Raw genomic sequence first — 24,957 nt, 5'->3', positions numbered from 1 at the left:
GTGACCCTATAACGAGCCTTATCACATGATTTAGGATACAAGCCAGAACCAGAAACTCAATTTGCATACACTGTGTTTTGGGGTACCACCCCTCGTCAGTGCAAAGTGTGAGTTCTGGTTTGGCTGGGTGAGAGGCATCAGACTGTATCTAAGGGGTAACATTTCTCCTTGGGGAAAGCGACATGTTAGGCATGTCATGGTGAGGAAACTTTTAAAGTCGTGTTTAGAGGAAGAAGAAGGATGAGTACAACCCTAAGAACATCGTCCCAACCATGCAGCATGGTAGGGGAAGCATTATTCTTTGGGGGTGCTTTTCTGTAAAGGGGACATGATGACTGCACCGTACTGAAGGGAAGATGGATGGGGTCATGTATCGCGAGATTTTGGCCAACAACCTCCTTCCCTCAGTATGAGCATTGAAAATGGATCATGGCTGGGTCTTCCAGCAAGACCTTGACCCAAAATATACAGACAAGGCAACAGTGGATTGGCTCAAGAAGAAGCACAGTAAGGTCATGGAGTGGCCTAGCCAGTCTCCAGACCTTAATCCCATAGAAAACCTATGGAGGGAGTTGAAGCTCCGAGTTGCCAAGCGACAGCCTCAAAATCTTAATGATTTAGAGATGATCTGCAAAGAGGAGTGGACCAAAATTCCTCCCAACATATTCGCAAACCTCATCATCAACTACAAAAAACATCTTTATGCTGTGCTTGCCAACAAGGGTTTTGCCACCAAGTATTAAGTGTTGTTTGCCAGAGGGATCAAATACTTATTTCTCACTGCAAAATGCAAAACAAATTATCTGATTTACACAATGTGATTTTCTTGATTTTGTTTTTGGATATTCTATCTATCAATGTTTAAATTAACCTACCCTTAAATTATAGACTGTTCATGTCTTTGTCAGTGGGCAAACTTGCAAAAACATCAAGGGATCAAATCATTATTTCCCCCACTGTGCATACAAAATATGCTGTATTACAAAGGTACCCAAGAGTGGCTATAAGTCTGTATTATAGATGTATTTGGAGTCCATGGGTACAGAGTTCATGAACGTTATTTACTGCCTATATGACTCTTTAGCCAAATTTAGAATTTTTTTTAATTAGTTTTCTGGGAAAAACATTTTTAACCCTATGGGCCAGCTTTTGGTTAAAATAATAAATAAGGCTGTAACTCTCTCCCCCAAGGCCAGAGCTGCCTCCTTGCTATTTCTTCAATGTTTGTTTACAGGCTGCAGTCGTGTTGTCATCACTATAACATGCATCACTGCTGCAGCCAATCATGAGATCAGCAGCTTGTGCCATCTACATCAGCAGAGCTTCTCACCTCAGTGGTCTGTTACAGTAGTGATGTGCACTGTTATTGTGACCTGAACTCTGCAGCTTGTAAGCAATCATTGGATCAGTGGCAGGGAGGCAGCGCTTTTCCTCTTGTTATTATTTTAACCAACCGCTGGTGTATGGGATGAAAAACAGTGTATTTAAATCACTGGAGCAGTGGCAGAGAGGCAGCGCTTGACTCAGAGAAGGTAAGTAACAACTATTTTAATTATTTTAACCACCCGCTGGCCTATAGGATGAAAAACACTTTCCCTGGAAATCCCCTTTATGTGTATTCCAATTTACATATAGACATTACTATGCAACACCCAAATAGTGTTCTCAGTAAAAAATAAAATAGAGACAAACTATTGATAGATGATGTGAATTATTTACTTATTTATGACTTTCATCTATTCATCTTTCTTCTAACCTCAACGGTTTGAAATCTACCAGGATGATATATTAAACGCTTTGCAATCATCTGATTGACACTCAAGAGACTACTAATGAATCCCATGTCAATAAGATCAATATGACTTAACCCTCTGCGATGTCATATCATCAGTCACCCACTCATTTGCTCTATATATTCAGTGAGAAACATCCAAAGAGAACTGACAGCAAGACCAGGGTAAACTGTTCATTTGCTGCAAAAATGAGTGTAAGGATTTATTACTTCCCGTTTGGTATGTGACAATGACACAGCAGGTTATAAAGTTGGTTACAAAAGAACATCCCTCGCCTATGTTTTAATGTTTACTACTTTTAATTCATTTTCCATATGTTTTTATTAGAATCTACTCAAAACTTTACTTGGAACATATTGTTATCACCACCTACAATAATCTTTTCTATTTATAAATCTCCAAATAAAGAAGATTGCAAAAATCTGTCCGGCAGCCTAAGCTAAATATTCTGTCACAAATCGCAGAGTTCTTGCAAATTTGTAAAGAGAATACTGTATATTTGCAATCTTTTGAATAAACCTAGGACTCTGGCAAGCAGAGGCAGACTGGTCTAAGAGGGCAAACAATAATGGGCCCCTAAGTTGAGCCAAGGATCTTATTGAAGCTGACTTTGTAAACATTTACTTGCTACTTTCTTTTTTGAACTTGCTGATTTTATGTTGCACTTGTGCAGTTATAATTAGAGATGAGCGTTGTTCGACTCGAACTGTTCACCAATCTCAAATTCGAGCTGTTTTGGGCGGTGTTCGAGCCGTTCGGCGAACACGAACGATTTGAAAAAAATTCGGCTGTTCGAGGTTATGTTCGATAACTGTTCGTGCACCAAAATCATAACTGGATTTTCTCTCAGTAATGATGAAAATTAATGTTAATACGCAGTTTTAGTGTACAGCGGGGCGGGGGGAGGGGCAGGGGATGGATCTCTGCAGGAATAATGAAGATCTCCATTTTTTTTTTCTCTTTCCCGCATTTACAGTGGGGAGGTGCAATCTGTCAGCCTATCAGCAGAGCACACACGGAGCGAACTGCTTTTTTTCACACAAGCAAGGGCATGTGTCATTGGCTGTGTATGTCACATGTCCTTGCCCTACAAGACCCAGCCATTTTCCCCGTCACCACCATTTTCTCACTGCTGCAGCTACGTGTTAGACGACACTGCTGTTGCTGTGTGCACTATACCTTGTTAATTTCAAGCCAATTTTCGCACAAATTTACAGATAGCTTGGGAGTAGGGAATAGTTGTGATTGCAGTCCTTTTAAGGACTAGGTTACAGCATTTCCTACGACTTTTATCAGGCAGGTCTGTGCTCTTAAATAGATAGGTTGGGAGTAAAGACTAATTGTAATTGCAGTCCTTTTCAGGACTAAGTTACATCAGTTTCTTTCAGTTTTTGCCAGGCAGGTCTGTGCCAGTGCTGTGCAAGTTTTTTTCACAGCATTTGGCTAAATCTAGCAAAGCTAATCCTTTTTGGCCTATTGCAGAGTGTGTTAGTCAGTGGAGTAGCCTACCTGTGTTGCAAGCTACTCCATCTGTGTATAGAATACCAATTTCTTTACTGCACCTAGTGAAGTAAAACCTTTTGGGCATAGCATCATTCTATTAGTCCATCTATACTGACCTCCATCAGTTTGCAAATTGAATATAATTTTTTTCTGCATCTAGCTCTGAAAAAATATTTGGGCTTCTAGCAGTGAGTGGGACTTGGTCTATTAGTCCATCTATACTGACCTCCATCAGGTTGCAAATTGAATATAATTTTTTTCTGCATCTAGCTCTGAAAAAATATTTGGCCTTCTAGCAGTGTGTGGGACTTGTTCTATTAGTCCTTCTATACTGACGTCCATCAGGTTGCAAATTAAAAATAATTTTTATCTGCATCTAGCTCTGAAAAAAAATATTTGGCCTTCTAGCAGTGTGTGGGACTTGTTCTATTAGTCCATCTATACTGACCTCCATCAGGTTGCAAATTTAATATAATTTTTTCTGCATCTAGCTCTGAAAAAATATTTGGGCTTCTAGCAGTGTGTGGGACTTGGTCTATTAGTCCATCTATACTGACCACCATGAGGTTGAAAATTAAAAATAATTTTTATCTGCATCTAGCTCTGAAAAAATATTTGGCCTTCTAGCAGTGTGTGTGACTTGTTCTATTAGTCCATCTATACTGACCTCCATCAGGTTGCAATTTAAAAAAAATCTTTATCTGCATCTAGCTCTGAAAAAATATTTGGCCTTCTAGCAGTGCGTGGGACTTGTTCTATTAGTCGATTTATACTGACCTCCATCAGGTTGCAAATTAAAAATAATTTTTATCCGCATCTAGCTCTGAAAAAATATTTGCCCCTCTAACAGTGTGTGGGACTTGTTCTATTAGTCCATCTATACTGACCTCCATCAGGTTGCAAATTAAAAATAATTTTTATCTGCATCTAGCTCTGAAAAAATATTTGGCCTTCTAGCAGTGTGTGGGACTTGTTCTATTAGTCCATCTATACTGACCTTTATCAGGTTGCAAATTCAAAATAATTTTTTGTCTGCATCTAGAACTGAAAAAATATTTGGCCTTCTAGCAGTGTGTGGGACTTGTTCTATTAGTCCATCTATACTGACCTCCATCAGGTTGCAAATCAAAAATAATTGTTTGTCTGCATCTAGCTCTGAAAAAATATTTGCCCTTCTAGCAGTTTGTGGGACTTGTTCTATTAGTCCATCTATACTGACCTCCATCAGGTTGAAAATTAAAAATAATTTTTATCTGCATCTAGCTCTGAAAAAATATTTGACCTTCTAGCAGTGTGTGGGACTTGTTCTATTAGTCCATCTATACTGACCTCCATCAGATTGCAAATTAAAAATAATTTTCATCTGCATCTAGCTCTGAAAAAATATTTGCCCTTCTAGCAGTGTGTGGGACTTGTTCTATTAGTCCATCTATACTGACCTCCATCAGGTTGCAAATTAAAAATAATTTTTATCTGCATCTAGCTCTGAAAAAATATTTGGCCTTCTAGCAGTGTGTGGCACTTGGTCTATTAGTCCATCTATACTGACCTCTATCAGGTTGCAAATTGAATATAATTTTTTTCTGCATCTAGCTCTGAAAAAATATTTGGGCTTCTAGCAGTGTGTGGGACTTGTTCTATTAGTCCATCTATACTGACCTCCATCAGGTTGCAAACTGAATATAATTTTTTTCTACATCTAACCCAGACGATAGTTTTGGCCAAATACCACAGTTTGGCCACTCAGCTCTGCTCGGTTCCCATCCATTGCTTTTTTGTGCAAACAACTCCAGAGTTGTGATTTAGTTAACCACCAAAATTAGTGGAAAAAGGCCTGATGCTGGTGGAAAGGGGAATAGGCGTGTTGGGAAGGGGAAAAAAGGTTGTGTCCGTGGGGTAGGTGTTAAAGCAACAGTAACATCTGCAGAAGAAAGACCATCTTCCAGCCAAACTAAAATGTCTACTTCTTTTAGCCACGCCAATCGCTACAAATTCCAGATGAGGCACAAAAACTGCAGGTGCTTCAACGGATATCACGTGCTCCTTTAAGTGGGCTCTCCTCCACATCAACTTCAACATCACAAATACTCCAGTCCTCAGAGGTGTCACCCCAATCGCACTTGCTTCCTCACAGCTCCCAAATCTCCAGCTGCCCGTCTGAGTATGAGGTAGAACAGATGGTTGAGTCTGCAGAGCTGTTTACTCATACTATAGCCTGGGAATCAGAGGTCGGCTCCAGTGCTTCTGTGAATCCAGACGAGGAAATGATCTGCACTGATGCCCAGAATCTTTATGAGTCAGATCCAGGACCAGACGCAGAAGGTTCTGAACATAATGAAACTCCTGTTGGTGGAGACAATGAGGAAGACGATGATGAGACTCAAATACCTGATTGGAGCGACAACTTTAGTTTTTTGTCAGGGCAGGAACAGGTTGGCTCTGAGGACGATAGGTGTGATAACACACAGGGTGATGATGATGAGGTTGGAGATCCCACTTACTGTCAACCCTCAGTCAGCCAAGAGATGAGGTCAGCAGAGGAGGTGGAGGAGGATGCTAGTGACGACGAGGTCAGGTTGCGACTTCCTGGACAGAGACGTAGTACTGGAAGCACGTCAACAACTGCTTCCTCAAACACAACTTTGCCTCTGACCACAAGTCGTGGTGGCTCTTCAGGTCGCATGGGTGCTAAGCCTTGCATAGCCTGGGCATTTTTTCAGATCGATAAAGATGACCCAACTCGTGTTATCTGTAACATTTGTCCACAAAATCTAAGTAGATGCCAAAAAATACATAGTTTGAGTACTTCATGCATGAACCGGCACATGGACATGAAGCATAAGTTGCAGTGGGAAGCTCACTGTGCTACAATGCGGCCTAGCCGGCCGGGCCAACCACCATCTGCCCCATCTTGTGAATCTGCAGCCTCTTCATCCTCTGTGACTGGGGGGACAGCAGTCACACCTGTTTTGGGACACAGACCAGCCACCTCTTTACCCACAACAGCCAGCGTGATTGGCAGGTCATCATTTTCTTTGGAGGTGGAAACACCAGCTGGTGTTCAGCGCTGTCCGACATCGATAGCACCACCTTTGGAAGAAGGCAGCCTAACATGTCCGCCTGCATCTTCCTCACAGACCGGCAGTTTGCCGGGGACACCCCTATCAACCCCGTCTAAGCACAACAGCCAGCCCTCGGTCCCTCAGATGTGGACAAGTAAAAGACCATTTCCTCCTAGCCATGAGAAAGCTAAGAGGTTGAATTTCACCATCTGCAAGCTCTTGGCTACAGAAATGCTGCCTTTCCGCCTGGTGGACACAGAGGATTTTCGAGACCTTATGTCCGTCGCAGTGCCCCAGTACCAGATGCCCAGTCGGCACTACTTCTCAAAGAAAGGTGTGCCTGCGCTCCACCAGCATGTCGCACACAACATCACCGCTTCTTTGAGGAACTCTGTGTGTGATAGGGAGCATTTCACCACAGACACTTGGACGAGTAGGCATGGACAGGGGCGTTACATGTCGCTGACTGGGCACTGGGTAACTATGGTGACAGTAGGACAAGGGGCTGCTGTCCAAGTCTTGCCGTCCCCACAAGTTGTGCGTCAATCCTTTTATCTCAAAGTTCCTCCACTGTTTCTGCCTCCTCAACCTCCTCTCGGTCCTCCACCTGCACCCAAAGCCTGTCTGGTCATGCCACAAGCTTTCTAACTGCGCAGAAGGGATCCTGCACACCTCCTTACTATGCTGGCAGTAGGGCTCAACGTCATCAGGCGGTTTTTACTTTGAAATGTCTGGGAAATGTGAGTCACACAGCTGACGAGTTGTGGTCAGCTCTGGAGAATCAATTTCATGAATGGTTGTCTCTACTGGACCTGAAACCAGGGAAGGCCGTGTGCGACAATGCTGCAAACCTGGGTGCGGCCTTTCGCCGGGGCAATGTCACACACGTGCCTTGTATGGCTCGCGTGTTGAACCTGGTTGTCCAGCACTTTTTAGCCCACTATCTCGGACTAGATGGACTTCTGCAGAGGGCACGGTCGCTGTGTGCTCACTTCCGCCGTTCGCATCCCGCAGCTCAGCGACTTACATCTCTACAGAAGTCGTTGGGCCTGCCACTTCACCGGCTAAAATGCGATGTGCTTACCCGGTGAAATTCAACTCTGCACATGTTGCAGCGACTGTGGCAGCACCGACAAGCCCTGGTGCAATACGTTCTGTCGTATAGCCTGGGCCAACGAGATCCAGAGGTGGGGCAAATCACACTGGAGGAGTCGTCTCAGATCAGGGACCTATGCACCCTTCTGCACAGTTTTGAAATGGCGACGAAGATGTTTAGTGCAGACGATGCCATTATCAGCATGACTATTCCGGTGATTTACATGCTGGAGCACAAGTTAAACAGAATTCGGAGTCAGGTGGTGGCACAAGGGGAGGTAGAGGAAGTAGAGGAGGAGGAGTTGTATGCGGAAGGGCTAACATCTGCAAGGTCCAGATGGTCGGCAGCACCAAGGCGGCAGGCATGTGAGGGTGGGGGAGATGGTTTTACCAGGGCGCATGGTAGCAGCCAAACTAGTGAGGAAGGTGCAGGAGCCCAGGAAGAAGTGGAGGACGAACTGATGGAAGACTCATCAGATGAGGGAGACCTTGATCACATTTCTGTTGTGCGAGGTTGGGGGGAGAGGACAGAGGAAGGAAGCATGATTGTTACCTCGCCACCAACACAACAGGGACTTGGTGCTCCTGGATGCGCAAGACACATGAGTGCCTTCTTGCTGAACTACCTGCAACATGACCCTCGAATTGTGAGAATTAGAAATAATCCTGACTACTGGGTTGCCACACTGTTAGATCCCCGGTACAAAAGTAAATTTGCAGAAATTATTCCTGCCATAGAAAGGGATGCACGCATGCAGGAGCATCAGCAGAGACTGTTGCAGAATCTTACATGTGCTTTTCCACAAAACACCAGTGGTGCACGTAGTGAATCTCACAGTTCCAACTTCCCAACCATGGGACCGTCGAGTGTTCAGCACTCAAACCATAACAGAAACACAGTATCTGCTGATAACATCAATTTTGCGAAATCATTTCACCACTTTTTTAGCCCATCCTTTGCAAGGCCACAGGAGACAAGAAGTCTGACACATAGTCAACACCTAGAGACGATGGTTCAGTAGTATCTCCAAGTAAACATTGAAGCCATGACAGTGTCACTGGACCCTTGCTCTTTTTGGGCTTCCAATCTGGATAAATGGCCGGAGCTTGCCACTTACGCCTTGGAGATCTTGTCATGCCCCGCAGCCAGCGTTCTGTCTGAACGTGTGTTCAGCGCTGCTGGTGGTGTGCTGACATATAAGCGCACGTGGCTCTCCACTGATAATGTAGACAGACTCACGTTCATAAAGATGAACAAATCATGGATCCGAAATGACTTTTCTACCCCTGTGTCATCCTGGGGAGAGTAAAAGCTTGATGATTGGTTAAAATCACCTCACCAACCGTTTTAAGCTTTCAAATTACTAATCATGTTTATCTGTATCTTGGCTGGAAAATAATTTGGGCTTTGTAGCAGTGTGCAGTACTGATTCTATTAGGCCATCTATACTAAGCTCCACCAGATTTAAAATTAATAATAATTTTTAGCTGCATCTAGCCTGGAAAATAATTTTGGGGCTCCGAGATGCGCAAGACACATAAGTGCCTTCTTGCTGCACTACCTGCAACATGACCCTCAGATTGTCAGAATTCGAAGTAATCCTGACAACTGGGTTGCCACACTCTTAGATCTCCCACACTCTTCCATCAACTTTTTCATTTTAATAAAGACCAAAAAAATGGTCATTTTTAAAATTATAAGCATTAGCAGGAAATTAGAAACTGAAATCAAACAGTTTTCAACTCAAAACTTTATTCTAGGTTATGTTACATTTGCACATAGGACCCCTTGTTCGAAAGGAGCTTCTGAACTCTCTCATCCATTGAATTTGTCAGGTTTTGGATGGTTTCTGCTTCAATTGATTTACATGAGGACAGAGTACCCTCCCAGAGCTGTTGCTTAGATGTGAACTGCCTCCCGCCATCATAGACACTCCTTTTGATGATGCTCCAGAGGTTCTGAATGGGGTAGAGGTCAGGGAAGCATGGGGGTCACACCATAAGTTTGTCCCCTTTTATGCCCATATCAGCCAGAGATGCAGATGTGTTATGTGCAGCATGAGACGGTGCATTATCATGCATGAAAATGATGTTGCTGTGGAATACACGGTTCTTCTTCTTGAACCATGGCAGGAAGTGCTGTTTGAGAAGCTCCACATACATTATGGAGATCATCTTTACCACTTCAGGGATCCTAAAGGGGCCGACAATCTCTCTCCCCATGATTCCAGCCCAAAACATTACTCCACCTCCTCCTTGTTGGCGCTGTAGCCATGTTTGCGTGGGGTGTCCATCAACCAGCCATCCTCCACTCCATCCATCTGGACCATCGAGCGTTGCACGGCACTCATACGTGAACAAAACAGTTTTGAAGTCAGTCTTCATGTATTGTTTGGCCCACTGGAGCCGTTTCTGCTTGTGTGAAGTGGATATAGGAGGTCGACAGGATGGCGTACGCACAGCTGCAAACCTCTGAAGGACCCTGCATCTTGTTGTTCGGGGGACGTTGGAGGCACCAGCAGCTTCAAAAACTTGTCTGCTCCTATGACAAGGCTTTTTTGCCGCAGCTCTTTTAACCTGACATAATTGCCTGTAGGAAAGAGTCCTCAATTTGCCCTTATCAGCACGCACACGTGTGTACTGTGTATCAGCTACATACTTCTTGATTGCCAAGACACTTCATCCTGATCATCGCACAATGTTGATTGTAGTCATGCCTTGACATAAACACTCCACAATTTGTTGCTTCTCAGCAGCCGACACATCCTTTTTCTTTCCCATTTTGGCAGAAAATGTAGGCTGCTTAATAATGTGGGACAGCCTTCTTAAGTAGTCTTGCCGTTCATTGGACACACCTGCCAAACTAATTAGCACAGGTGTCTGCAATTGCTTACAGTGATATAAAGAGCCCTGACACACATCACCATCAATGAGTTTAACTGACAAACAAACAAATTCTTCCCTTATCACTCCTAAACACCTTTTGCATAATAACTTGGAACACAGTGTTCATGTGATTCTCCACAAAACACCAGTGGTTCACATAGTGAATCTTACAGTTCTAACTTGCCAACCGTGGTCTGTATGGAGTTGTTCAATAAAGGGCCCAAAATTAAGATAACATAGACGGGAGAGGTCTCTATGAAAAGGAATTCCTAAGAATTTGATACCCTGTGAGGGCCAGGCAAAGGGAAAGTTGGACTGGATGGAATCCTGTATGGATTTGGGGAGGGAGACATCGAGGGCCTCAGACTTCGCTGTATTGATTTTAAAATTTGACCATGTAACAAAGTGATCTATTTCAGCCATAACAGCAGGGATGGATATATGTGATTGAGTAATATATACTAGGACATCATCAGCAAATAGAGAGCACTTGTACTCGGAGCCTCCCACCTCAATAAACCTAATATTGGGGTTATGGCGAATTGATGAGAGCAGGTGCTCTGTCACTAGGATGTATAAGAGAGGGGACAGAGGACATCCCTGCCTTGTCCCATTGGTGATTATGAAAGGTGATGAAAATGTTCTGACGCGCCCCCTGGGCCTCGGGAAATCCAGAGCCCGACCCTTTTTGGTGGATGCTGGTGGTTGTAGTCTCCTTGGCGGCGACCCGGTTCCATGGCTCAGGGCGGTCAAACCAGTGGCGGAACTATTTATGTGGTTTTGATGTTTAAATGTCCGACTACGCCACCCGTGGATTGCGGACAGAGTAAACCGCCGCTGCAGGGCAGACCGCTGAGGCTGGTGTTGTGGGTGCAGCAGAGCGTAGCTTAACTCCCCACGGGAGGAGTATAGCCTCAGGGCAGTGTATGCGGAGGATGGGGGTGATGGTGCAGGGCAGCAGCAGTAACGACACGGAGTCAGTGATGCAGTCGAGGGCCTTTACCCACAGTTCTTATTATCCAGACCACTTCTGCAGGAAACGGCTGCTCACGTCGTACTGTGCTCACCAGGTGAGGGGCTCAGACAACTCCCAGATAACTTTGGAGCGCTTCACAGGACCCCCTTTGTGTGTCCTTTGTCTGGCCTTTCTTACCAACCCTTCTGTCCGGCTGCCTCGGGCCTCCTCTTGTTAAACTTGGCACCAGTTTCCCTGACCATATGTTCTGCCCTCCTAGCGGGTGTAGCGAGGCGCTGCGCCACATAAAATGTCACAGCCTCCGGTTTCTAGCTGAGGGTCGTTTCCCGCCTCCACTAGTTTCAGGGTCCGGTCTCTCCCTTTGGCCTGACCCCTCCACACCCCTGGGATCCCTTCGTTCCTCATTCTTGGAGCCTTCTCCACTCCTCTTCCTTCCTTCTCCCTCTTCCAGGCCTGGGCCTCAGTTACTAGGCCCGCCTCTGGAGCAGAGCTCATTCAGAGCCCCTGCTCCCTGTCACTTCTGCTCAGACTTCTCTGCACTGAACTAAGATGGTGTCCACCTTTTATACTCCCTTCTCAATGCACCCAGGAACTGCTTCCTCCCTGCTCCTGCACTACAGGGTTCTCCTTCCTCAGTGTTCCCTCCCCCCATTCCAGCCAGGGAAAAGGACTGTCGTGCCCATCTCAGGGGCATATTGGTCGCCCTGCCAATGTGGTGAAATGCATGCAGGTGTCGGGGTCCTGATCCACACTCTATCCTTAACTGAAAGTGAGAAATCACACCTCTGGGTGAGGTGCAATAGCTCTGTAGCAACCGAGCCCTCGGGGTTCTACAGTTCCATTTATCTTCAGCCTAGGTGACGTATTGCGATACAGGGCTGTGATTTTGGCTATAAAAGGGTCCCCTAGTCCCCTACCCCAAGCTTTTTAAGAGAATAATATATGGCGTGCCAGGAGACTCTATGGAATGCTTTCTCAGCATCCAACGAAAGTATCTAATTACAAATTTTTAACTGCATTTAGCCCAGGAAATACTTTGTGCCTAGTAGCAGTGTCTGCTAGTCAGCGGATTATCCCGGCTGTTAAGCAAGCTACACCACCTGTAGTTTGGGCACTTAATTTTTTCAAAGGAAATGCTTCGGGACCACGGGATACTCAGTGAAGAGCATCAGGAGGCACCCCAAGGCATAGGGGCTGGGACTGGCGGTAGGACGCCTTGCGGTGGACAGCCGAGCTCAATCCTTATAAAAGCTTTTTAACTGCAGCAGCTTTAGTGGACGCTACTGGAGCTGGAATTACGCGGCTGCTGGCATGAGACTTGCCCTTCAACACATCCTTGTAAAAGGATTTAAAGTGTATTCATTCAAATTAGAGAGACAATTTAAATTAAAAAGCTTAGAGCTGCTCCACCACAGGGGGGCTCGCTCGACCCACCAGCGGACAGGCACCAGTATTGGGAGAAGGGGGCTGGCCGTCAGGGTCCACCGTGGCTCTGGCACAAACCCGGCGACACATAGGTGGCACTGGCAGGAACGGACTGGCCGTGTCGGCTTCTCACTTTTTGGATTTTAGAAGGGCATGACATGCCTATATCTGTGTCTCCCCCTCCTTTTACTCCTCCACCTCTTTTCTTTTCGCATGGCTATATGTACTTGTCACTTTTCCATGTGTTAGTTATGTCTTCTGAGCAGTTTGTCAGCTTTTGGACAACTTTGAATGTGTTTTCTATGTGTTTCTATGTGTTTTTGTTTGCCTTCCATTGGTTTTAACAGTGTTCGAAGGTGTTCGACGAACAGTTCGACGAACAGTTCGGCGAACACAAGGGTGTTCGACGAACCGAACCGAACTCGAACACTACGGGGGTGGCTCAACACTAGTTATAACAAAATATACTATGTAAATGAGAGTGAACAACCACTCATTCTGTATATAATTAATGGTCTTTCAGTATTATTTCCTCAAATGTGCCAAACAACCCCAATCCATAACTATTGATATTCAAAAGATGGGCAGCAGAACTGAACTTTCCTATAAAGTAATGATTAAAAAAATTTATATCCTTGTAAAACAGCAGTGTTTCTGAAAATGAGAATCATAGCACATTGGCTTGTGATAAACTCTAGAGATGAAACTGCAGTGATAATATCAGCTCTGCATTATCAGTGCAGTGTCTGTAGCTAGAAATGTGAAAGGACGTGCAGTTAAAAAGGTTTTTCACTGCTGCTGCTCTTTGACTTCTTCTGTATGTCAGTTTTGTACAAAGGAAGTGAAAGTGAAGCAGCTGCCGATTGGCTGCAGGTTTCACATAACAATGTCACGTGAGCCCCTGGAGACCAGGCTCCAACATTGCTGGAACCGCACCAGAAGTAAGTATAGGCTGTTACTATTTCACATGGGGATATATAGTGATGGAGAAGGGGTTGTACGACTAGTGGACAACCCTTTTAAATCATTGTTAGATGATACTTTGACACAGGAGGAAGGGTGGGATGAGGGAGAATGTAGCTCCCATTAGAAGGGTTCCTCTTGCCAGTGAGAGAAGCTTTTTAAGCAGGATACTACTTCTGCTGCTGACTGAAGGTGTCATTCAGTTGATTTTTTTGGTGATTCTGGGAAAGTATGATAAGCCACACTAGGATTTGTTCAGCCCTTCTGGGGAGGTATGTTGTGCTGCACTGTGATTTTGTTTGCCATTTCATGGAATATATTGTGTACTGTACTGTGGAGTTTGGCACTGTTGGGGCAAGTTGTGCTGCACTGTTGTGTTTGCCACTTCCAGGGAGATCTTTTGTGATACATTATGGTGTTTGGCACTTACATCCACATAAACCCTTATCTATTCCATGTAACTATAAACATTCTTAAAATAGGGACTTTAACCCTTTCCGTACATATGATGTACTGATACTTCATATTTTGCAGTGACTTCCTGCAAATGGACAAAACAGTACATCATACGGGAGAATGACTACCATGTCAAAAGAAAGCAGACCATCTTCTGTCACCCCCGCATCGGCGATTGCTGTGATTGGTTGGCAAATTTTGACTGGCCAATCACAGCAATCATTCATTGAAAGCCCTGTCCTGGTGGCATATTCATGATGGTGATTGGTGCAGCAAAAATGAGTTACAAGAAGCTGGCCGTTCACATTGTACAGATGGCAATGTATACGGGGACCTTCCTTCCATTTCAGGAGGTAGTAATCAAGGCGCTAATATTTGGAAGTCAGGAAGGGGAGGGCCTCAGTACCTCTGTAACCGAAGGTGCCAATATTGCACCAGAGAAACCTTTTCCCAGAGAGGTCCCCCAAACAAAAGGAAATGAGGGTCACAAAAAAGGTGGATAGTGTGTTACAAAAGAGAGATAAGAAAGGACAAAACATGGCAATGTGACACCTGGTGCCAAAAACCTGGCCAGTGCAAAAAAGACTGCTTCAAAGTGTACCATCCATCCATGGATTACTACATTTATTTCTGATTTACCCTGCAACACTTCATGTTCTCTGCACAACTTACATATATCTCACTGATGTACTCTACACAATTTACATATTCCACCCTTGTGTACGCTACACAATTTACATATGCCACCACATTATAAATTCACATGCTAGTAAAATACACCCCTAAGTCAATAGAAACTGGGGTCACTTGTGGGGGTTTTCTACTGTTTTGGCACCTCAAAGGATCTGCAAATGCGACATAGTGTCCTCAAACAATTCCATCAATGTATGCATGTCAAAACGTCACTCCTTGCTTTTGGAGTGTCCAAACAGTAATGTCCCACCACATATGGGGTATCATCAAACTCAGGAGAAATTGTGCAACAAATTTTGGGATTCATTTTTCTTGCCACCCTTGTGAAAATGGAAAAAATTGGAGCTAAAGCAACATTTTTGTGGAAAAAAATCTAATTTTTTTCATTTTCACAGTTCAACGTTGTGATTCTGTGACGCACCTGCAGGTTCAAGGCACTCCTCACATATAAATTCTTTTAGGGGTGTAGTTTCCAAAATTGGGATACTTGTGGAGGGTTTCCAATCTTTACGCACATCAGGGGCTCTCAAAGCAGACCATTCAATCAAAGTCTAGGCTCCAAAACATCACTCCTTCCTTTTGGAGCTTGGCAGTGTGTCCAAACAGTAGTTTTTCACCCCATATGGGGTATCAGCATACTCAGGAGAAGTTGCATCACTAATTTTGGGGTCCATTTTCTCTTGTTACCATTGTAAAAATAAAAATTTGGGGCTTAAGCAATATTTTTTGTGGAAAATGTGATTTTTTATTTTCACCACTCAACGTTATAAAATTCTGTGAAACACTTGGGGGTTCATGTTGCTCACCACACATCTAGATAAATTCCTTGAGGGGTATAGTTTCTTAATTGGGGTCAGTTGTGGGAGGTTTCCACTGTTTAGGCACATCAGGGGCTCTGCAAACACAACATGACGTCTGCTATAGATTCCAGCCAATTTTGCATTCCAAAAGTCAAGTGGAGCTCCTTCCGTTACCATCACTGCAATGAGCCCAAACAGTAGTTTTCCCCTACAAATGGGGTATCAGCATACTCAAGAGAAATTGCACAACACATTTTATGGTCCATTTTCTCCTGTTACCCTTGTGAAAATAACACATTTAGGGCTATTTGGGGCTAAATCAACATTTTCGTGAGAAAAATGTATTTTTCCATTTTCATGGCTCAGCATTCTAAAATTCTGTGAAGCATATGGGGGTTCAAGATGCTCATCACACATCTAGATAAATTACTTGAGTGGTGCATTTTCCAAAATGGGGTCACTAGTGTGGAGTTTCCACTGTTTAGGCACATCAGGGGCTCTGCAAACACGACATGGCATCCGCTATTGATTCCAGCCAATTTTAAGTTCCAAAAGACAAATGGTGCTCCTTCCCTTCCAAGCCCTGAAGTGCACCCAAACAGTAGTTTTCCATCACATAAGGGGGGTATCAGTGTACTCAGGAGAAATTGCACAAATTTTTAAATTAATTTTCTCTTGTTACTCTTATGAAAATGAAATATTTGGGGCTAAAATTTTTGTGGGAAAAAGTATAATTTTCATTCTTTCATTCCACATTGCTTTCATTCCTGTGAAGCACCTGAAGGGTTAATAAACTTCTTGAATGTGGTTCTGTACAGTTTGAGGGATGAAGTTTTTTAAATGGTGTCACTTTTGGGTATTTTCTGTCACATAGGCCCGTCAAAGTCACGTCAAATGGGCCGTCGTAATCGCTATACTCGTAACGAGTACGTTGTAATAATCTCATATTCGTTCAGAATAGCAGGTGCAATGTAAGTCAATGGGAAATGCGAGTAATTTTCTGCTGGACCCTACAAAGTGGTCTGGGGGTCTGAGGAAAAGGCTGAAATGGATGGGAAAGTGATGAAACACTATGGGAAGAGCCTGGAGAATATGCCTGCATGCATTTCTGACTCACATATGGTTTCTGGGAATAAATTTGTCGCAGTATTATGCCACTTTTAGAGACACACAAGAACAACTATCAAACCTAACCTATATTGCATTTAACAGGCCTAAAAGGTTAAGGAACTGTTTTTCCTGCATAATCACTTGTATGTAAGGCTAAATAAAGCAGAGAAGCCAAAAAAGTATCCCTTTTAGCGTTTGTTCACACATACTGTTGTGGCTTTTTTTTGCTTTTTACAATTGGGAGGGCCCTGACTTATACATTTTGCAGGTCCCTCTGTCATACATCATTTTTAGTTCGCTATTCCCCAGCACTTTGCAAACACAGATAGAACGCACCAGTAGTTATGCTGATCTTTGACCTGAGAGGTCTCAGGTGACTCTGTAGCATGCGTTTTGGAGGGACAGCTGTTACTTAGACATTTGGGCGGTCCCTCCATCATTGACACTCAGATAGTGGAATACATATTCCATAGCAGTTTATAATGTTCCCATTGTAGCATTGGGCTTGATCCTCCTCCTCCTCCTCCACCACCATGTGATACTGCAGCCCTAAATTCAAATGCTCAGAGGCCCTGCAGTAGGCAGGAAAGCTGAATTTTGTGAGAGCACTCGTGTGACCCTGTAACATACATTTTGAAGCGCCCTCCTCTAGAAATTTTGGAGGTCCCTCTTGTGTACATTTGAGACTGACCTCACCTATTTATGTTGTAGGGCCCTCACTCTACTACTTAACTCATTTAAGGGCAGAGACTAAAGAGGAAAAGGCCAAGAGATATGGAGTACTAGAAGGTAGCAGTGAGTGCGACCTGCGATCCTCAGGTATGGCTGAACTCTGTGAACTGGAAAAATAAAGCTGCACTAGTCAACTGGATTACGTGCTGAAATATATCACTTGTGCAAGTCAATGGACAAAGGATATATGGTGCCCCCCCCCCCCCTCCGGCATGGGTTGGAGAAGCTTCTCCAAATGGCTCAGAGATATTTATTGTCAATTTTCCCCAGATTATATAGCAAGAGAAGACTTCTTGATACTGTACTACTTAGTCCAGTGCAGAATGTGCATCGTATTTCCAAAAATTACTCCTGGGGGCTATGTCATAGGTGCAGGGAGACTCCATGACAAGTGCCTCCCTTAACAAACATTGTCTGCAATGGAGTACTGTAGTAGTTTGGCCCTCAATTCAAGTTTTCAGAGGGCCATCAGTTAGTCATCAACAGTCAGTGTAAATTTCTATTGAATAAGTATTCCCTATCTCAGTCACAATGTAGCACAAGCCAGGCATGTTTTTTTGCCAAATACGCTGAATGATAATACATTTCTATTGAATATGTATCCCCTATCTCAGTCACAATGTGGCACAACCTGTGACAAGGGCCTCCAATGACAAATATTAGTTTGGTAGGACCACTGTACATTCCAAATTTGTCCACTGCACAATGTGCATAGGGTTTGTAAAAATTAGCCCTATGGGCCGAGTCATGGATGACGCAGAAAGCCACCATCCCAAGGGCCTTCAATCACAAATAATAGTTAGGCTGGAGTAGGAATACTGTCCTGGTTTGTCCACTGCACAATGTGCATAGGGTTTGTAAAAATTAGCCCAATGGACTGAGTCATGGTTGACTCACTATTTTGGCTGTGACAGCTAGCTTGGCTTGTGCCATCAACATCGGAGAATATGTCAACTAAACCCAAAATGCCAAAAAAGCCTGTTGTTAAGGGACGTGGACGTGGTGTTGTCAGTGGTGCGCGAGAAGGCACTCAGTCTGTGTCAGGTCAAAAGAAGCTTGATGCATTCACTATGCTCCTGGAAAAATTTCCCGGTCTGGAACGTAAACGTGTGTGGAAGCCAGAGGAGCGAGAGCAGATTCTGTCTTGGATAGCAGACAAAAGCCTCTACGCATTTGTCAAGCAGCAACAAATCTTCCACGACCACACAGTCTACTGTGGATACACAGAAGGCTGGCCCATCCAGTCCTGAAGCTGGTTCTTCTTCCTCCTGCCATTATCAGTCACAGGAGACATATGACCCCAAGCTTGGCCACTCCGAAAATCTGTTTGGTATGTATCCTTTGGTTGGCTCTGGCCTATCACCGTGCAGCATTGAAGAGGGACAAGAGGAGGTGGTGTGCATTGATGCTCACATATTTGAGGACCTACGACCAGAAGAAAGCCACTTGGAGGAACGTCATTTATTGTCTCCAGAGGTGGAGGCTGATGATGATGAGACACAGTTGCCATCAGGTTAGCCTACAATGTCAACTGGGAAGGAGGATGAGATGGAAGAGGAGGTGGTCAATGATGAGTCCACTGATCCGACCTTGACCGTTGGCATGCATAGCCATGACAGCAACACAGAGGAAGATGGATATGTAGCACCAACACAGGCACAAGGGGTCTTGGCTTGCCCAGAGTGAGAACTGGGTCAACTGTTCCCAAGAGAAACCCCGCTATGAGCCAAGTCAGGGCAAGGGGGAGTTCAGCTTCTGTGTGGAATTTTTTTTCTGAAAGTCCTTCAGAGAAAAACATTGTAGTCTGTAGCATCGGCCATACCAAGTTGAGCAGAGGCCAGGGCAATGGCAACCTGAGCACCACCAGTATGCGAAATCAGGTGGCAGTCATGCACCCCAGGTGAGCGGAACACCAGGGTACCAAATCTGCGTCTGCGGGTCAAATTAATGACATGTCGCCTGGGCTATGTCCTTCAGAATCTGCTGTTCAGGAAGCAGGCACTCTTACCTCCTGCCCACAAGCTGCAGTTGCTCACACACAACAAACATCAACCACATCCACTTCCTTGTCCCAGCGAAGCGTCCAATTGTCCATGCCTGACAGCTTGGAAAGAAAGCATAAATACCAAGCCACGCACCCACAGGCACAAATACTAAACTCGTACATTGCCAAATTGTTAGTTGTGGAGATGTTGCCATTTAAGCTTGTGGGAACACTATCTTTCCATGATCTCTTAGCTGTGGCTTCCCTACGATACAGTGTTCCCAGCCACCACTATTTTGCCCGGTGTACCATCGCTGCGTTACACAAGCACGTGTTAAACACTCTGAACCGTGATCTCACCAACGGCACACTGGGTGAACCTAATAGAGGGTGGCACAAAGGCGCAAACTGAAACATCACAGACCCTACCCACATCAAGAATAGCGTGCCCAAGTTCTGTCAGGGTTTCTGCCTCTTCATATTCCAATTCCTCTCTCCCCTCCTCCTGCTCCTCATTCTCTGCTGAATTACCCTACCCATCACTGCCAAGCTGTGACCAGTGCAGCAACTCATTGGCAAAGCGGCAACATGCTCTGCTGAAGCTGATCTGTTTAGGTCAGAAAGCACACACTGCAGCAGAGCTGTGGCAAGCTTTAAAACAACAGACTGATCAGTGGCTCTCCCCACTGCACCTCCAAACGGGTCTGGTCATCTGTGATAATGGGTGTAACCTGGTGGCTGCTTTAAAGGTCAACAAGCTGGTACACGTGCCATGCATGGCTCAAGTGCTGAACCTATTTGTTCAGAAATTTCTGAAAACTTACCGTGACTTGCAGTACCTACTTGAGAAGGTACGCTGTATTTCCGCCATTCCTCTACCGCTTTTGCTGCTCTTACAGCGCTGAAAAAGTGCTTGAAATTGCCAAGTCACTGACTCATTTGAGCCCTGCCCATGCGGTGGAACTCAACCTATCATATGTTGGTGAGGATTAGTGAACAGTAGAGGTCAGTAGCTGAATACCAGCTTCAACATTCCCGTCAGACTGAGAGTCAGCCACCACACATAACAACTTTCAAGTGGGTGTGGATCATTGACATTTGTGAGGTTCTTGAGAACTTTGAGTACTGCACCAACCTCTTGAGCGGTGATCAGGCTATTATCAGCGTAACCATCCCGCTGCTGTGTCTCTTAAAACAATCACTACATAATCTCAAAGAGGATGCTTTGAGTGCCCAGCATGTTGGTATGGAGCCAGATTTCCCAATGGGTGATACTACCCAGCCAATCTTCTGAGGCAACATTGGGTGATGAGGAGGAAGATGAGGAGGATGAGGAGGGAGAGGACTTGTTTTTCTGTGCTACCGAGGGGACTCATAATGCTACAGAGAGGACACCCAACCCAAGCTTCATGTCTGTCCAGCCTGGATTAGGTGGAGAGGAGGAGGTGGAGGAGGAGGAGGAGGAGGCGAGTCAGCGTGAGGAGAGGATGGGTACTGTTTCTACTGTTGAGGGCACAGAACATTTGCCTTTTTGCAGCTTGGCCCACATGGCACAGTTCATGTGTAAGTGTCTGTGGCAAGATCCTCGCGTGATACACATTTTATCCAACAATAATAATAATAAATTTTGTTTATATAGTGCCAACATATTCCGCTGCACTTTACAATTAAGCGGGGACATGTACATACAATAAATTCAATACAAGGTAAGACAGTTTAAACATTTACATTAGGAGTGAAGTCCCTGCTCGCAAGCTTACATTCTACAAGGAAATGGGTGGACACAATAGGTGAAAAGTGCTTGTTATTTCAGGTCTGGCAATTATAATAAGAAGGAATTATCATATAAAGCTGCATGATCAGGTCATCAGCCAGTATGCTTAAGTGCAATAATCAAGTATTGAGGGCAGTTATCGTGTGCATGGAGGGTGTGGAGACAGATGAATAGTAGGTTGCAGATTCTGAATAATATTTAGAAGGAGGGAACAGGGGAAAGTTAGTTTACTGAGTAGTTGAGGTGTTAGGCTTTTTTAAAGAGATGGGTTTTTAAAGCACGCTTGAAGACGTGGTGGCTAGGCATTAGTCGGATCGTCTAGGGTAGAGCATTCCAGAGGACTGGTGCAGCACGAGAGAAGTGTTGGAGATGGAGGTGCGAGATTCGAATTATGGGGGAGTTAGTCTTAGGTCATTTGTAGAATGGGGGACACATGTTGGGTGATAGACAGAGATGAGAGAGGAGATATAAGGTGGAGCAGAACGCTGGAGAGCTTTGTGGGTGAGAGTGATGTGTTTATATTGGACCCTATAGAGAATAGGCAACCAGTGTAATGAGTGGCACAAGATGGAGGCATCGGTGAAGCGGCTGGACAGAAAAATGAACCTAGCTGCCACATTCAGGACGGATTGGAGAGGAGAAAGTTTGGTAAGAGGGAGACCGATCAGAAGAGAGTAGTAGTAGTCCAGACGAGAGAGAATAAGAGCGACAGTAAGAGTTTTAGCAGTTTCAAAGGTGAGAACAGGTCGGATTCTGGAGATGTTTTAAAAGGTGCAGGTGACAAGAGTGACCTATACTGGTTGGCCACCTTTCTCAATCCACGGTACAAGGAGAAATTTCCTTCTCTCCTTTTGGAGTCACCAAAGAGTTTTACAATGGAATCGTTCAAGAGGGCCGTTGTAGATCAGTTGCTGAAAACATCACCCTCAGATAATGCTGGTGGCAGAGGTACCGGCTCTTTTCAACACCAAGGGACAATGGGGAGAGACACGAACACCAGCTTCAACAGAGGTGGGGGGAAAATGTGCACAAATTGGGCAATTTTCAATAAACTAGCACAACAGCAAGGGCTATCTGTGCCTGTAACAATGTCAAGGAGGGATAAGTTTCAGAACATTGTCAAGGGGTACTTAAGTGACCATACGTGCGTCCTTTCTGATGCTTCAGTTCCTTTTAATTAATGGGTGTCTTAGCTGAACACTTGGCCCGACCTCTCCTTACTAGTGTTGAGCCACCCCCGTAGTGTTCGAGTTCGGTTCGGTTGGTCGAACTCCCTTGTGTTCGCCGAACTGTTCGTCGAACACCTTCGAACACCATTAAAACCAATGGCAGGCAAACAAAAACACATAGAAACACATAGAAAACACCTTCAAAGTTGTCCAAAAGCTGACAAACTGCTCAGAAGACATAACTAACACATGGAAAAGTGACAAGTACATATAGTCATGCGAAAAGAAAAGAGGTGGAGGAGTAAAAGGGAGGGAGACACAGATATAGGCATGTCATGCCCTTCTAAAATCCAAATAGTGAGAAGCCGACACGGCCAGTCCATTCCTGCCCGTGCCACCTCCGTTTGTGCCAGAGCCAGCGGTGGACCCTGATGGCCAGCCCCCCTCTCCCAATACTGGTGCCTGTCCGCTGGTGGGTCGAGCGAGCCCCCTGTGGCAGAGGCAGCTCTAAGCTTTTTAATTTAAATTGTCTCTAATTTGAATGAATACACATTAAATCCTTTTACAAGGATCTATTGAAGGGCAAGTCTCATGCGTGCAGCCGCGTAATTCCAGCTCCAGTAGCGTCCACTAAAGCTGCTGCAGTTAAAAAGCTTTTATAAGGATCGAGCTCGGCTGTCCACCGCAAGGCGTCCTACCGCCAGTCCCAGCGCCTATGCCTTAGGGTGCCTCCTGATGCTCTTCACTGAGTATCCCGTGGTCCCGAAGCATTTCCTTTGAAAAAATTAAGTGTCCAAACTACATGTGGTGTAGATTTCTTAACAGCCGGGATAATAAGCTGACTAGCAGACACTGCTACTAGACACAAAGTATTTCCTGGGCTAGATACAGTTAAAAATTTGTAATTAGATACTCTCGTTGGATGCTGAGAAAGCATTCCATAGAGTCTCCTGGCACGCCATATATTATTCTCTTAAAAAGCTTGAGGTAGGGGTCTAGGGGACCCTTTAATAGCCAAAATCACGGCCCTGTATAGCAATGCGACACCTAGGCTGAAGATAAATGGAACTGTAGCACCCCGAGGGCTCGGTTGCTGCAGAGGTATTGCACCTCACCCAGAGGAGTGATATCTCACTCTCAGGTAAGGATGGAGTGTGGATCAGGACCCCGACACCTGCATGCATTACACCACATTGCCGTGGGGCAGGGCGACCAATATGCCCCTGAGATGAACACGACAGTCCCTGTCCCTGGCTGGAGTGGGGGGAGGGAACACTGAGGAAGGGGAACCCTGTAGTGCAGGAGCAGGGAGGAAGCAGTTCCTGGGTGCATTGAGAAGGGAGTATAAAAGGTGGGCACCATCTTTGTTCAGTGCAGAGAAGTCTGAGCAGAAGTGACAGGGAGCAGGGTCTCTGCATGAGCTCTGCTCCAGAGGCGGGCCAAGTAACTGAGGCCCAGGCCTGGAAGAGGGAGAAGGAAGGAAGAGGAGCGGTGAATGCTCCAGGAACGAGGAACGAAGGGATCCCAGGAGTGTGGACGGGCGAGTCGCCACCGCACGCCCAAATCCACCTGCGTGGAGGGGTCAGGCCAAAGGGGGAGAACGGTCCCCGAAACTAGTAGAGGCGGGAAACGGCCCTCAGCTAGAAACCGGAGGCTGTGACATTTTATGTGGTGCAGCCCCTCGCTACACCCGCTAGGAGGGCAGCACATAGAGTCAGGGAAACCGGCGCCAAGTTTACCAAGAGGAGGCCCGAGGCAGCCGGACAGAAGGGTTGGTAAGAAAGGCCAGACAAAGGACACACAAAGGGGGTCCTGTGAAGCGCTCCAAAGTTATCTGGGAGTAGTCTGAGCCCCTCACCTGGTGAGCACAGTACGACGTGGGCAGCCGTTACCTGCAGAAGTGGTCTGGATAATAAGAACTGTGAGTAAAGGCCCTGGACTGCATCACTGACTCCGTGTCGTTAATGCTGCTGCCCTGCACCATCACCCCCATCCTCCGCATACACTGCCCTGAGGCTATACTCCTCCTGTGGGGAGTTATGCTACGCTCTGCTGCACCCACAACACCAGCCTCAACGGTCTGCCCTGCAGCGGCGGTTCACTCTGACCGCAATCCACAGGTGGCGTAGTCGGACATTTAAACATCAAAACCACATAAATAGTTCCGCCACTGGTTTGACCGCCCTGAGCCTCGGAACCGGGTCGCCGCCACGGAGACTACAACCACCAGCATCCACCAAAAAGGGTCCGGCTCCGGTTGTCCCAAGGCCCAGGGGGCGCGTCAGAACATTTTCATCACCTTTCATAATCACCAATGGGACAAGGCAGGGATGTCCTCTGTCCCCTCTCTTATACATCCTAGTGACGGAGCACCTGCTCTCATCAATTCGCCATAACCTCAATATTAGGTGGATTGAGGTGGGAGGCACCGAGTACAAGTGCTCTGCATTTGCTGATGATGTCAATCACATATATCCATCAGCAGGCTGTTATGGCTGAAATAGATCACTTTGTTACATGGTCAAATTTTAAAATC

The sequence above is a fragment of the Phyllobates terribilis genome, unplaced genomic scaffold (genome assembly GCF_046119375.1).
Source record: "Phyllobates terribilis strain yellow unplaced genomic scaffold, ASM4611937v1 Scaffold_3__8_contigs__length_932513732, whole genome shotgun sequence".
Taxonomy (NCBI): Eukaryota; Metazoa; Chordata; class Amphibia; order Anura; family Dendrobatidae; genus Phyllobates; species Phyllobates terribilis.
This window is presented reverse-complemented; position numbering follows the sequence as displayed.